This window comes from Ambystoma mexicanum, chromosome 8, assembly GCF_040938575.1.
Source record: "Ambystoma mexicanum isolate Mex_15411 chromosome 8, UKY_AmexF1_1, whole genome shotgun sequence".
NCBI lineage: Eukaryota > Metazoa > Chordata > Amphibia > Caudata > Ambystomatidae > Ambystoma > Ambystoma mexicanum.
Window position 1 is genome coordinate 868129711 of NC_090929.1, and position 16751 is coordinate 868146461.

Below are 16751 nucleotides of genomic sequence, written 5' to 3' on the forward strand. Positions count from 1 at the left end.
GCAATTTAAAAACAAGAGACAACACACCTAGGTTTGAGAGTCCTGAAAGGTGGGGAAAAGACCTGGGTTTCACAATGCAATTTTAAATATTTCCTCAGTGCAATTTAAAAACAGGAGAAAACACACCTACGTTTGAGAGTCTGCTATATGGACAGGTTAGCAGAGAAGAGGGAGGTTCAATAGCTAGCCAGGGCCACTCCTATCTGGTTGACTGCTGGCAACTGGCTTCCCCTGCGGACACCTGCAGACACAAGGACACACAAGGAGCCGCCATTTGCCTAGGGGCTGCACGGGCGGGGGGCTGCCCTAGGGGGGTCATTTTAAAGGAGTGGGATCCCAATCACGGCCTGAGTGGCAGGTTGGGAGGCGGGGGGATTGAGGGAGGAGGGAACTACAACACAGGTAGAGATCAAGAAGCGGGCAGGGCCCAAGGGTCAAGATGCAAGAAAACGCTCAGATTAGCAAAAATTGAAATCAAGGAGAGAGCTCTCTCACCTGCAGCACCTCATGGCAAAAAACAAAAAAAAAATAATAATATATATATATATATATATATATATATATATATATTCAGTGAAAAAACTTTGTTAAAGGGACGTTATGGTTAAGTTGTGCTGCTAAAAACTGATGAAATTCAGTGAGAAAACGTTGTCAAAGGGATGTTATGGTTCCAAGTAAAACCGAAAACCCTTGACATTCGCCAGTTATGGTAAGCTAAGCAACCATACCTTGCGCCACAACTGTGCACTGCTAAGACTAACACCCAGGACATCAAAGATGACATCACAAATGTCATTGATGACATCACTGATGACATCACATGTGTATGTACTTTTCATGAAATTAGTGTACAAGGGATTCTTATTATAATGTTGCGAAACAAGTGTCAACGACCATTCCAATAAATATCATACCCTATTTAGTGCATTGAACGATGCATTGATATAAATAGCATTCTATTATTGAGCTCTACCTAGTATACTAAGCTACTCATACAGAAACATAACATTGTGTGCAGTGTACAAGATGAAGGTATAATATTCGTAATGTTAATATGTTGAATAATGAAATGATAATTGTTTTCTTAATAGATTTTTGTGTACTGTGAAATATGTAATATGTAATAAAAAACATGTATTACATAATTGCATTACTATAGACAAAACACAAAGACACAAGAAAACATACCAATATGGGTATATACGGGAAAGTGAAGTTAGCAAAAAAGCACAAGAAGTAGCAGAAACAATTCATAATTTAACTGATTATTTTCATGCAAATAAATGATTGCTCTGTTTCAAAGCTGCTATTTAACATAGGTATATGTATCACTTGATGTAATTGGACCCTAAGGAAAGTAGTGTGAGTACAATGTATACAAATATGACCATATACAGGGAAAGTACAGCCGTAAAAAAAAAACAACAAAACTACCAGAAAGTGCTCATAAGTCTATTGATTATCTTTATGCACAAAAAGGATTGCTGTCTTTCAAGCTTGTGTCTTCCCGTATGTATATGTTTCATATGATGTGACTGGACTGTGAGGGAATTACTGTAAGAACCTACTTGAAGGATACGTCTACAAATAAAATATTTTTTTTAGTTTCTGACTGTTACTGAAGAAAACCATGTGGCCTAGATATGTCAGCAAAAGAAAAAAGAGTGAGCCAGACATGTGATGTCATCAGTGATGTCATCAATGACAATTGTGATGTCATCTTTGATGTCCTGGGTGTTAATCTTAGCAGTGCACGGTGGTGGCGTGAGTTATGGTTGCTTAGTTTACCATAACTGGCGAATTTCAAGGGTTTTTTGTTTTTACTTGGAACCATAACGTCCCTTTGACAAAGTTTTTTCACTGAATTTCATTGGTTTTTAATAGTGCAACTTAACAATAATGACTTTGACTTTATATACATGTCATATGGAACTGACTGATAAAAAAAATATATTATCTTTTTTTTTCTCTGTCACAGAAATGTCTAGTACTCTGGAATGGCTAGAGGAGCATTTCCCACATGAAGAAATGTCACAAGATAGTGAAACTAATGGTAAACACTTTATAATATAAACCATTTAATTATTATTATTTTGTATACATTTAACATATATATATTTTTTTTTGTACAGAGCATACCAAAATAGAAAATACTTCAGAAAAACCTGTTATGGATAACACTTTTCACAGTATAGATGAAAAAATTGATTTATTGTTGACTAATTTTAAAAATTTGAAAACTTTTGTGGAACAAAAACCTCGTACCATTGCCCCACATGTACTTGTCCCCCCTCACCATATCCCAGTCAATTATCCCCAAACCCTCTCCATAACCCAAAACGTTTTGATGAGACTTCCATCCCTTCTTCACCTAATAACAATCATGTTGAAACCCCTAATTCTCCTGTTTTTGTTTCTGTTTCTGCCTCACCTTCTCTGTCATAAATGATTAATATATGTTAAATAAAGTTTCATTTTTATATTGTGTTGTAAATAGTTTCGTTTTTTAAAAAAAAAAAACAATGTAGGTGTCCGTGGACAGTGCAGGTGTTCTGAAATGTTCGTAGATAAACGAAAATGGAGGTGTCCTGAAGAACACTATACCTGTTCGTACTGTTCGCTAGCAAGATGAAACTATTCTAAGAACACACCCGGTGTCCTGAAATGTTCATTAAAAAAAAATTAAAGTGTCCTAAAGAACACTATATCTGTCCGTAGGGTTCGCTATCAAGTTTCAACTGTTCGAAGAACACAATTGGTGTCCTGAAATGTTCGTACATAAACGAAATTGCACGTGTCCTGAAGAACACTATATCTGTCCTTACTGTTCGCTAGCAAGTTTAAACTGTTCTAAGAACACACGGAGTGTCCTGAAATGTTCATGTCACGTGTGACGCATTTTTAATTAGTTCAGGACCCGAACAGTGTCGTAGAACATCAACGCGCATGCGCTAGCCAATCTCAGTCCATTTGGCGTCCTGCGGACATGCGCTTCCTCAGCGTACTTGTTTGCGAATGGATCATATGACCGCGCCCACGCTGATCGCATGTTCTGATTGAGGACACTGTTCGTGTCCCAAAACAATTTAAAAGTACATTTTCAATTAATCCATAATATTTTTCAATAAAATCTCAACATGGCACAAGTCCCACATAGTAATCCTGAGTTTCTACATACCTTTTGAAATTTTACAAACTTTTTTTTGTGTTCGATCTATCCGCGGACAGCGCGCATGTCTGCGGACCGCGCACAAGAACCCCTATAAAAGACCATGCCCTAGAGCTTATTCTCATTGTGTTTCTGGCTATTCTTCAGAACACAGCAATTTTTGCTGCCACCTGCATATTACACCATCATCGAGATGGCATCCATGGCTGCTGAACTGCCACCTGGTGCTGTACCTGCTTCAGCAAAACCACCCCCACCCCCTCCACCACCACCACCTCCCCAAGGGCCTGAAGAGGGGAACAGGAGTGAGGATGCAGAGGAGGAAGAAGAGGATGATGATAATGAGGTAGAGGAAATCCTTACTACCCGCACTAGTCGTGAGTCTTGGGTGTGGCGGTTATTTACCATTCATGGGAATGTTCCGAAGGCTCGTGCGAACCGTGTTATCTGCAATGAGTGCAAAATGATACTCAGTCACGGGAAGGACTGTAAGTACAGCTTTGGGACCACTACTATGAAGCGACACCTGAGGTCATTTCACTCTGGGGCTATTCGCAGGGTTGTACCTTGCGAAGAACGTAGCAGGTTCATTTCCTCTACTTCATCCTCTGTTTCTGATCCTGTCACCACAAGGACCACCTCTGTGGGACAGCGTCTTCCTCAAGCTGCCTCACAGGCCATACAGAATGCGGATGACCCTTACCTTTCGAGGGTCACAGTTGTATGTATGTACTGTGACACAGTACTCTGCAGGGGGGAGCGACTTCGTAGTGCTTTTGAGACTATCGTCATTTACCTTCCTTTCCCCTCCTCTCTTCGTGTGTCGTGTATAAAAAACCAAAAAAAATACAAAATATCAAAAATCCAAAAAAAAAATAAGGCTCTTTTCAGAGCCGCCTTTCACAGTTAAAAAATAGAAGTGAAAATAAATTAAGCAGGGCCCTTTGTATTTTTTAGAAGTCCGCGGACAGTTCGCGAACATTTATAAAATTGGGTTGCTACCCCATCACAAACATTGCAATTTTCTCTGGGAAGAAGTGGTGGCTCTGAAAAGAGTGTTTGGGTGGTGTTTGTAAGTCAAAAATTATAAATGCTTAACACCTACTTGAAAATGGGTGTTGTAATTCCAAAAAAGGTTGCAATGCATTTTGTACATTTCTCAGAAAAATCTGATTGCCAGCATAAGTAAGATGGACTCCATCTCTGCGAAAAGTGTATGTACTACGAAACATAATATTTTCATTGTGAAAAGAGGACATGCCAAAATCTCTTAGAAAGGCAAAAACAGCCTTATTAACATTGTGCCTTGCTTTTTCCATTTGTTGACCAAATGAAGAAGAACAAAGCCACATTTGTCTCTGCGCAATCCGTGAAAATATCACTTGAGAATTAGGAAACATGTCCATAACCTTCCCAAGTCCTTCTTTCATAGCAAATTGCAAAAAAATTCCAGTTACATGTCCTAAACTGTTCCCTCCACAATGAATTACAATTATGTCTGGATGTTGCTCTGTCTCCAAAGTAGCACAGAGAGGTAGCAAGTCCAACCACTTCATTCCACGTACTCCATGCCAGTGTACTTCCACATGTGGGATCCAAGATCTACAGCTACTCCACAGCTTTCTGCATGCGCCTTCAACCAATGTATCCATGAATCTCCCAAAATCCAAACAATCTGTTTTCAGAAACACACAGCCATAGCTATCTTTTGTTCTCTCAGCAAAATGAGTATCTGAAAAACTCTCTCCTGGCACAACACACCCACTAAACTTTCCTGACCAATCCCTTTCAGTGCTTATTCTCATTTGCATGACTTCTGAACCCAAAAATCCCCGGATGTAACTCCCGATGTCCGCGAACCACCGCCATGTCCGCGGACATATCCTAACATGAATAGCCCTTCTACCATTTCCACTTCACTCTCTCTGCCATTCCCTCATTGGATGTAGCTAAAAAATCACATGACCATGCACCAATCACATTCAAGACCTCTAGATCTAACTGCATCATCATAGATCAGCACTGCAAATGTACTGTGAATCTCTCTGAGTACAAGTGTCATATCATTGGCAAGCACCATCTACCAGAAATACTGTACAAGTCTCCAAGATTTCTAATTGCAGCTCCACGCATATCCATATGCATGAACACAAACTTCAGGTATGCATATTTTCTTTATAGTAGATGAACACATTTTCAAACAGACTTTTAGCTTGTGTAATCTGTAAAATGAATTTACTGTATTTTTTTTTCAATATCCTAACATCAACTATCACTTATAAACCTTTATACTATTTACTTTCCTTATCACACACACTCAAATCATGTTAAACTAACATGTTTTAAATGAAATATATAGACTACATATATTCAAACAAAACTGCATGCAAGCACAATCTATGTTTAAATCTTTAAAAAAATACTTATACAATTTCATATTTTTTTGTTTTTATTTATTTATTTACTTAATTACTTTAATTTAGACATGACATTGAGGCGCTATTACCTAGAACACCTTACTTACAGAAATAGTAGTATTCACTGGTATATTATAAATTTCACAAGACATAGTAAAGATATTTTTTTTGCTACAGTTAGTCATTCAATACAATTTGTTCATTAAGAACATATCATATGTACTGAACTGATGCAATGTATCTTATGTAAATAAATTAGTTTAATGGTTTTAAAGAAGGCACTGAGGATTTCAATTTAAAAAAATCAATATCTAAATTAAAAACAGTGCTATATACAAACAAAGTTACTAATTCGAAGCTTTTACAATTGCAGTGAAGACCAGTCTACTGAAAAGAAGCAGCCGAATTCGAAGAACAAAGAAGAACTAAGAAGTTACCTGTTAATTTAAGAAAAAAAGTAAGTAGAATATCACCATAGTATTTGTATTATTAATCAAACATTCTATAAAATTAATACAAGATATTTTGGTGCCTAAAAATAGAGATTGTGTACCATTTTGTCCAAAAATCTCCATGTCTTAAACAGCGATTTACAGCCAGAATGGCCCACAAATTCCTATTTTTGGACACACAAATTACCCAACTGAACAGCTACAATTTTCATATTATACAACAAACAACTGTTTTAATTGTATACATTAGATTTACTATTTGTACTTTTCCACACCACTAGCTTACTTTTTTTTGTCATCTGAACCCCAGTTTAGTAACACATAAATTCAAGAATACCTATCCCTACTAGTTGTAGTTCCCAATGCACAATCGCACACCATTACATACATCTTTATCATCTTACTCAAACACTCATGCACACAGCACACATACATTCCAGAACACCCCAACCCATATCTTCTTTATTTTTTTCAACAGACCCTAAAGAATGCCTACCAAAAGTCAAGTCCGTAGAAAGCAACGCAAAAGTAGAGCAAATGAAAATAAAAGTGTCCAACATGAGCATCCATCTCTAGCCGAATTTGTAAAAAAAGTTGAAACAAAACAGCTAATACAGTCATTTATTGAAACACAAGAAGTTTCAAGTACAAAAACTTTACCTCCTCTATCAAAATGTAAAACAAACCAAAAAACAATTAACCGAAAATCAGCTATCACTACAGATAAAACTACTTCTTCAAATTTTAATATAGTGCAAAGTAAGCATACCAAGAAAAGTATTTTAGACAAAAGGTACCGTCACAAAGTCCTTCAAAATCTTATAAAAACAGGAGAGAAATCATGTTCAATGCTTAAAACCTATCGTAGGAAATTAATCTTAGAAGCGTTGATGGACAATGCAATTCTTCTGAAAAGAAAGTTATTTATTTTACTGTTAAACAAAATGAAACCACTAACACAACCAATAACTAAATTACAAAAAGACTTCTCAATAAGCGAAATGTCAAATAAAAGAACTTCTTAAGTAACTGCGGAGGTGAATGGAATCACACTACAAGCACAGAACCATATTTTAATGAAGAAGCGTACAAACAAAAGCAAACAAATACAATTGCCATACATAGCAGTGGTCGAGGTTATGAAAAAGTGAATAATACCATAATGGAACAAGAAGTACTCCTTACAAAAATATGCTCTGAAAACTTAGAGTTACCCCTCCATTCAACTGAATCAGAACGTCTAGTGTACAAATGGCCATGCACGTCAATGTGTAACATTCCCAAACAATGTTTCAAATCTTTACGCCAATTCCTCAATAAATATGTAAAAAGCAAAGACAAAATCAAAATTAAATTACTGCAAAATTTGGATACCTGTCCAGTGCGCAAGTACACAGGACTACAAGGACATTCATTGGCCTGCATTACAGGACCTACTTGTAAAACCACTTTCCATGATATCAAAAGGATATCAACACAACATTCAACTATAAGAAATCTAGTCTATAAACTGTACTATGCTAAAAGTCCTGCTTTAGCACTAGCAAAGTTAAATTACATCCTTCTACATGGTACAGCAAAAGACCTACTTGAAAAAATTCACTATATCCAGGAAAAATATTTTGGAAGTGAAAGCCATTTACAAAATGAAATAGCTTTAAACCAATTAAGCAACAATTCTACACATGGCAACTTTTTGCTAAACACATACAAAAAAGAAATACTAAAATTTCAGCTGAAGTACCAAACCATGTATGTGTATGTTGCCGTAGAACTTTTTATAAAAGTAACACAAAAACTGTAGACCTATCATACAAAATAGAAGACAATGAAGATTCTAAATGGTTTGAATTAGCTCTCTACCTTGTAGCAGAAAACAAATACGAAATAACTGAGCCCTTAATACTATGCAGTTACTGCACTACAAAACTTGACAACAACCAAACTCCTTCACGTTCAATCACAAATAATTTGGAATAATACCGAGTACCAAAACCCATACAACAACTTAATTGATATGAGAGCATCATAATTCAAACAGTACACCCATTTCAAGCAATAATACGCCTTCAACCAAAAACATCAAAATTACCTCCTTCTGAAATGGTAAAAGGCATTTGTGGAAAAGTAGTTTATTTACCATTAGATCTAAAAGAAAATGTGCATACTCTAGGAGTGCAACGTCCAATGCAGCAATCTTTAATTATCTTAGTAAATGGAGTACCTACAAAAGACAAAAACATATGGCAACAGCTGGTAGATTTATATAAAGTTAGACAAACCTTCCAATATCTTAAAGAGAATAATGAATATTACAAAGAAATTAATATTGAAGAATACTTGAAAGATACAACTGAAATAATTCAAGAAACACAAGAAGCTGGTCAATTTGAGCTACTAGATCCTGCCACAATATCAAATACTTTAGACGATTATACAATTCATCCTCTGCACTGTAATGACACCGTAGAAGATGCACTGGAAACTTACCAAATGCGTCAAACAAAAGGATCGCCAATCAGCATATGGGAAAAAAGTATAGAAGCACGTGCTTTTCTTCTACAGTTTCCTACTGGCAAAGGAGGAAGGTATGATGATAGACCTATTCAAATATCAGCTTCAGAATACCGCTCATTACGGATGTATTCTGAAGATCCCAGATTTAGACAAAATGTGGAATACATATTCCACCTACTCTTTGAAAGTGAACTAGCAACTTTATGTTACACACATATTAAAATCAGGATCACACTTTCAAAATATGACAGCTACACAATTATTAGAAAAAGTGCAACAAAAGGATGAGGTTTTACAATCAAATATTACAAATCTATTAGCAAATATGCGTGGTACTAAAGAGTACTGGTTTCGACGTCATGGAGATGTACGTTGTATGATCAGAAACCTTGACCCACCCACTTGGTTTGTTACATTAAGTTGTGCAGAATATGCATGGGAAGATTTACATGATTTCCTACGCATATCAAATAAAAACAAAACAAACATAGATATACTAACACCTGGAGAACTTTGTTCTTTGGATCCTGTTAATGTTTCAAGATATTTTCACCATCGCTTCATTGCATTGCTACATTTTATTTGTAATAAAACTGTTCCTCCCCTTGGAGAAGTGCAACACTTCTTTTGGAGAAAAGAATACCAAGCCAGAGGAGCACCACATATCCACATGCTTTTATGGATTAAAGATGCTCCTAAATTTGGTCAAGACAGTGATGCCACTGTTTTACAGTTTATTGAAAAATATGTCACTTGTGAAATTCCATCAGAAGCCACAAATAGTGATCTTCATGCACAAATTTTACAATTTCAAAGACACAAATGTGGAAAATATTGTCGTCGCAAATACAAAAACAAAGGGAAATACTACACCAAATGCCGATTTGGTTTCCCAAGACCAGTTACAAATGCAGGTCAAGTGAACAACCTCATGTCTTCAGTTAGACATAGTGTTAAATGTAAGTCACCTAAAAATACATATTACATAAAAGAAAAGAAGAAGAAAAATATATCAATGATTATAATGCAATTTATTTTATTTATTTATTTGTTTTTGGTTTTAAAAAGAAAAACCTTTACAAACGAATAGTGCCTTTCCAAAGATAAAATTGCAATAGGATCACGGAAACCAGGGAATCACTGAAATAACTGGAGGGGCCAAAAAGTGTCAACCAGGAAGCTCAAAAGGATGTGTCGTCTTTTGATACTTTGTTAGTATAGTAAGTTTCTCTGAGACTTTTACTATAGCTGCAGTGAGCATGATTTCCTGGCCGGAGATCAGTCTGTTCCAGAATGCTTCTTGGTTTAGACTCACTTCTCTGCTTACAAATCTCCTCAGTAAAGACACTCTTATGGGCCATGTGCCTTCGCACTCCAGCAGTAGATGTTTCAATGTTTGGAGGTTCGAAGTTTTACAAATTTCGCAGAGTTTTGTTACCTTCTCTCCCTGGTTTCTTTGAGCCAATATTTCTCCTGTATAGGCTAGGTTCAGACTCAATCTGAGAAAGTTGTTTCTTATCTCTCGATCTGGGAATTTTTCCAGGTAACGTGGCATGGTGCCAAGTTTCCTATCTACTATCAGGAAGGAGTTTAATGTTTTTAGGTTTCTGACTCCTGTGATTGTTTCGATCCAGTCAGCCGTTTTTAGTTTTTTTTTTACTTCCAAGGGGTTTTGTAGAAGGGTTTCTGTTGGTAAATCAAGCTAATGTAGAATCTGTCCAATCTTTTCTTTTAAGCTCGATAATTGGTTTGATTTTGCTTTCTTTAAATGTTGATTTATATCGAAAAAAAGAGTGGCCCTGCTGGCTATGATTATATTGCGATAGAGCGAGAGAAGTTTCCACTCTGCACGGCAGCTCAAGGAGGTTAGGCCTAATTCGAACCTCAGACTGACTGACGAAGTGCACAATGGTAGGAAAATGGATGATTTCCAAATGAGTCCCTCAATTTTGTTCCAATCGTAGTTCCACAGCAGAGGTTTTGCCTCCAGTCCATAGAGGAGGACAGGAACTGCTTTGCTTACGTAGAATTTTATGAGTGGAGAAAATGAAATTTTACAGAATTTTCCGTTTAGGTTTTTCATTTGTGCAATGATTTTCGAGGTCTTGCTGAGAATTGATGAGTTCACCTTGTTCATAGTTGGATGGGCTAAGACTTCATAACCAAGGTATGTGAGCTCATCTACTCGGGGAATTGCCTTGTTGTCCAACACCCAGTTCCTTGATGTTACCTTTTTTCTTGGATGTTTGAAGATCAGGACCTTGGATTTTAATGGGTTGATTATTAGACCTTTTAACTTGGCATATTCATTGAGTTTGGACAAAAGATGTTGCAGTCCTAATGCTGATCCGTCCAAAAGAACTAGATCGTCCGCGTAGGCCAGCCAGTGAAGTCTTCTGTTGTTGATCCTGGGACAGATAAGCGACGCCGAAGCCAGAAAGTCTCCAATGTCTGATAGAAATAAGTCGAAAAGCAATGGTGCACCCAAACATCCTTGTCGTACCCCTTTAAGAACCTGGATTGCTTCTGATAGGTTGCCGATGTCATCTATCCTCACTCTGACCGTGGTATTTTTGTGTAGTTCGATGAGCATAGCCAGCAGGGGGGCCGGAATTCCCCAGTTGTGTAGTTTCTGCCAGAGGAGTGATCTGTCCACAAGGTCAAATGCCTTGGACAGATCTACCCATGCCCCATACAGAGGAGAGCCTCTTTTCTTATTTGAGTTTTCGCTCAACAGGTTCAGTATGAGGCCATTAAGGCTGGTAGAGAGCCCCTTCCTGAAACCTGTTTGTTGCGGGGGGAGAATCTCATTTGAGTCCACCCATAGAGAAAGTTCCCTCAATAATATTCTTATGAATATTTTACTGTCTATGTCCAAGAGGGCTATGGGTCGATAGCATGTTGTATTTAGCCTGTCACCCCCTTTGAAGAATGGAATAATCACTGCGTTCTTCCACGACGGTGGGAACGTTTTTTCCCTCAGGATTCCTTGAAAGAGATGAAATAGCAGTTTTGACCATAGTTTTGGCTGATTTTTTAGCACCTGATATGTGAGGCCATTCGGACCTGCTGCTTTTGAGGTAGAGGATGACGTTATTGCCCACTTATGGAATGCAAACATAGATGTGCAGTACATTGCAGACAATTCTGCTGCAGTTGCACGATATGTCACAGCATTCTTAACTAAAGCAGAAAAGACAGAGCTCCAAGACCTCTGGAATGACCTGTCATCAGATGAAACAGTATCTCAGAAATTATACAGGTTGGGCATAAAAATGCTCACCCATATAGAATGTGGATCATATGAAGCAGCTGATCGTTTAACTGGTACTGCATTGTATGGTAAATCTGAAAATATAGCATGGCTAAGTCTTGGTCCAGCTAAATCTAGAAAAAGAGTTCTAAAATCATATGAAGATATAGAAACAATAGCCAAACATGATCCCAACAGCCAAGACATTTTAAAAAACCATTTATTAGACACATACTACCCAAACAGAAGTAATACTTTGGAAAACATGTGTCTATACCACATAGCCCAAAACTACACATACAAAAATAATATGAAACCTGATGAAAATAAAGGTAAATATAGAGTAACAAACTGTGAAGGCAGCTTAGTTAAACTCACTAAACCAAATTTAATTAATCATATCAAATTGTCATTAAAGACTCCTCAACATAAAGAAGTATATTACATGTCCCTGCTACAACTCTTCAAACCATGGAGAAAAGAAGAACAATTACTAGATAACTATGACTCATACGAGGATGCTTTCAAAGCAAATGAAAGCACTATAACTGATGTAAACTTTACACAGTACAAAACAATGTTGCACAATGAACAGCAACACGAAGAAGAACTCCAAGTACAACTAGATAGGGACACTCCTGACAGTAGTCAACCTTCTGTAACAGGAAGCCAAGAACCACTGGGAGAACCACTAATAATAAATGAGGCAGAATTAGCTATGATAGAAGTAGAAAACACCATGTGTCAGTATGAAGAAGGAAGACTTAACTATACTACAATCAAAACTAAACAATGAGCAAAGTAGCATTTTTCAAGAAGTAACAAAACAAAGTGCACATAGTGTAAAACATGAAAATAAAGAATGTTCCTGCCATAATTATAAACCTATACTACTGTACGTCAGTGGTGAAGCTGGTTCTGGCAAAACATTCCTAATCAAAATCATTAGTAAGTTCCTTCAACAATTGACAAACAACAAACTGTCAGCTGTTGTCACTGCCCCCACAGGTTTAGCTGCCTACAACATAGGTGGTGTTACATTACACTGATTACTACTATTACCAGTAGAACACCAGAACAAATTAGACTATTACAAACTTTCTGCAGAAGCTGCAATGGAATTACGCAGAGTATTGAAACAAATGAAAATGCTACTAATAGATGAAGTGAGCATGGACTCCAACCTGATCTTAGCTTTGATTCACCTCAGATTACAAGAAGTACTCAAAACAGACTATGAAGAGCTCTTTGCAGGAAAACACATTATTGTTTTTGGAGATCTGCTTCAATTAACACCAGTAAAAGGTGAGCCTATTTTTAAAACATTAGGACAAAAACTCTGCCATAAAACTGTTGGCAGCATTGGAAATGTCAACCTTTGGCAACATTTCCAATGCAGAGAATTAACAGAAAACATGCGGCAATCTGCAGATCTCACTTATGCCAACATTTTAAAAAGTATCAGAGTTGGTATACTTTCTAAAGAAGCAGAAGGAATATTGAAAACCCGGCACATTAATGCACGTTATGGCGATAATGCATGTGCTACAGATGTTATGGAACAATTAGCCCACAAAAATGTCAATTGTATGGCCTTAATGCCAACTCTTGCAAGCTGTTTCAAATTCAATGAAATCATGCTAAGTAAAGAAATGCAACCAATCATGGAAATTAGCGCCACAGACAAACTAGATGTACATGGTATGACACTACCCATGTGTGACCAAGCCACAACAAGACAAAATAGTTTAGAAAAATCAATCTCAAACACAGCAGGCTTAGAAAAGATATTAAAATTATCCTTAAATTGCAGAGTAATGCTTAAACGTACCTTGACGTGGACCAAGGACTAGTTAATGGAGCACTGGGTACAGTTGTTGGCTTTCAAACATACCCACGCGACAACAAAATTCAGTTTGTTAATATACTCTTTGACAAACTTTCAGAAGTAAAAAGGATAGGACGCTCAAAAGCTATATTTCTTCTCTTCAAAGATATGTATGTACGCAGAGAACAATTTTCTCTAACTCTTGCATACGCAGTCACGATTCATAAATAACAAGGTCTTACCCTAGACAAAGCAATGATAGATATTGGTAACACAGTCTTTAAAGAAGGCATGAGCTATGTAGCACTATCACGCTTACGTACACTTGACGGTCTATTTCTAATCGACTTTGATGCAAGTAAAATAAACGCTGATATTCCTTGCATTTTATTATACAATAGACTTCGCTCACTATACACCCCGCACCTAAACAGATATTCAGGATGTCACTGCAAATCCTCCAAAGAGAGTAAAAGAAACTAATACTTCATCAAGTACCACAAGCAAAAAAGAATCAATTAGGGAAAGTAAACCAAGTACTTCTTTAAAGAAGGAAGACAAACTCCAAAAAAAGCAGTTAGATACAGAACTACCTGGACCATTTAAATTCTCAAACATAGTTGGTGTAAGTTGCTACGCAAATGTAGCAATGAATATTCTATTTCAATTACCACCAATTGTTGACAACATTTACTTACACAGTACAGACCCATTGTGTTTGCAAATGTTAGTACTTCACAGAAATGCAGCAAACAATCCTGACAACACGTATAGTGTTTTTGGAATAAGACAACAATTAGACTACTGTGCTGGAATGGTGAAATGTACTATAAATTCACAGGAAGATCCACAAGAATTTCTAATGTACTTACTACAAGTACTGGAAAACAAAAACATACCTATAAATGAAATCTTTCAGATTTCATACATGTAGAAACATACATGCACTCTCTGCAACAATGTGACACAAGAAGAAATCCCCAATGAACACTTCATATATATATCAATACCAAATTGTGAATCCATTCCATTTCAGCGACTTGTACAAAATGCAAACCATGGTAGATTATGCTCTACCTGCAATTCAGATAATCGCTCCACATTAGTAATACAAACACATAGTAAATACATAATACTAATGATTCTACGTTACAATGCAGATGGTACCAAAAACAACTAAAAGCTGACTGGATTCACACATGATCAAATATCACTTGGTAAGAAAACCTTCACAACAATAGGTATAATCTACCACGCAGGAGCCACAACCAATTCAGGGCACTACACTGCATATATAAAAAAGAAATGTGGATGGTTTGAATGTAATGATAGTACCATTACTCTAAAGCAGAGATTACCAGGAAATCTTACAAATGCTTATTTGATGTTCTTAAAACCAATATTTGATAACTAAACTGTATTTAAACCCTAAGTAAACTTATGTTAAAAAAATATAATCTGTTAGAATACTCCAAAAACTATCTAACTGCTCAAAGATTCTACAACAACTAATCAGATAAATGAATACCACTAAATTAGAAATACACAGTTAGAATACGCCAATTGGTATCTAACTGTCCCAAAATTTAACAATATCCAAATAGATAAATCAATACCACTAAAATATATAAAACAAATAGACAGTTAGAATACGCCAATTGGTATCTAACTGCTCCAAAATTTTATAATATCAAAACAAATAAATAATATGTTACTGCTCCAAAAAAATACAACAAGCCAAAGTATTAAGCATTAGCCAGAAACAACAAGTGAACACTGAAAACAAACAAACAAATAAACTGTAGCATAACAGAAAAAGGTTTTTTTTTAATCCAACATGGATTTTTTTTCACCCACAGACCCAATGATTTTAGCAACAAATACAGAAACTGAGCAAATTGCACAGTACTCTGATTTGTAATCTACTAAATATGAGGGTCCAAAAAAAAAAGTATATTGATTATACAATGTAATAAGTCATTACAAAATACTAATACTAACATGCTATTTTCTTTTATCACAGAAATTAACAAGAAAACCATGGACTCCCGTTACTAGACCAAACAGTAAGTATACAATAATAAGGAGAACCATAGCAGCATATCACATACCTTTGTTCCTTATACATTTGTTTTTCACCCAAAGTTATAAGCAAATATGAATGTGATATGTTGTGGTGGTTGTTGCCAGGGCATAGAGTCTTGGATGCATGGCCATGCACCCAAGACTCTATGCCCTGGCAACAACCACCGCAGCATATCACATCCATAGAGTCAAACATTTCAACTATGGTCTATGGAAACTTTTAATGTCCGCGGACATTATGAGTGTTCTTAGAACACTTTCAACTTGCCAGCGAACAATACGGACAGCGTTTTCAGGGCACCCCCTACAAACATTTCAAAACAACGCGATAGTTCTTAGAACACTTTCAACTTGACAACGAACAATATGGACAGTGTCCTCAGGACACCCCCATTTTGTTTATTTGCGAACATTTCAGGACACTGTGAGTGTTCTTAGAACACATTCAACTTGCCAGCGAACAATACGGACTATGCCTTCAGGAAACCCCCTACGAACATTCCAGGACACTGCGAGTGTTCTTAGAAACGTCTTCAGAACAGCCCCATTTTGTTTATTTGCGAACATTTCAGGACACTGCGAGTGTTCTTAGAACACATTCAACTTGCCAGCGAACAATACGGACTACGCCTTCAGGACACCCCCTACGAACATTCCAGGACACCGGGAGTGTTCTTAGAAACGTCTTCAGGACACCCCCATTGTGTTTATTTGCGAACATTTCAGGACACTGCAAGTGTTCTTAGAACACATTCAACTTGTCAGCCACAACCCCATTCATATTTGCGAATATTTCCGGACACAGCGAGTGTTCGACAACGTCTTCATAACACCCCTATTTTGTGTATTTGCGAACAATTCAGGACACCGCGAGTGTTCTTAGAACATATTCAACTTGACAATGAACAATACGGACAGCGTCCTCAGGACACCCCCATTTTGTTTATTTGCGAGCATTTCAGGACACTGCGAGTGTTCTTAGAACAGTTTCAGTTTGCTTGCGAACAAAACGGACACATATTGAGTCCTC